This window comes from Austrofundulus limnaeus, unplaced genomic scaffold (genome assembly GCF_001266775.1).
Source record: "Austrofundulus limnaeus strain Quisiro unplaced genomic scaffold, Austrofundulus_limnaeus-1.0 Scaffold665, whole genome shotgun sequence".
Lineage (NCBI taxonomy): Eukaryota > Metazoa > Chordata > Actinopteri > Cyprinodontiformes > Rivulidae > Austrofundulus > Austrofundulus limnaeus.
The window spans coordinates 205269-205548 of record NW_013953067.1 but is presented as its reverse complement, the minus strand read 5'-3'; positions in this window follow the sequence as shown (position 1 = coordinate 205548).

Sequence of the window (280 nt, the reverse complement as noted above, 5' to 3'; positions counted from 1 at the left end):
TCCTCGGTAATGTCCCTCCTCTTTACTGACCGGGGAGCAGCTCTGGCTTCTTCCACACTAAATCCTGGAGACAATAATCAATCTGTCGCTCCGCAGAACGGGGCGGGCGCTCCTGATGGAGAGAGGGAGGCTTTTCCTGTGCTGATCACATTTATCAATTTGCAACCGCAAAAAGAATAATAACAATAAAAAAAACACAAATGCACCCAGGTACACCTGATCCTCACAGTCCTATCATTAAATCATAAATAAAACCTGCTCAGACGAATCTGTGCGCGCA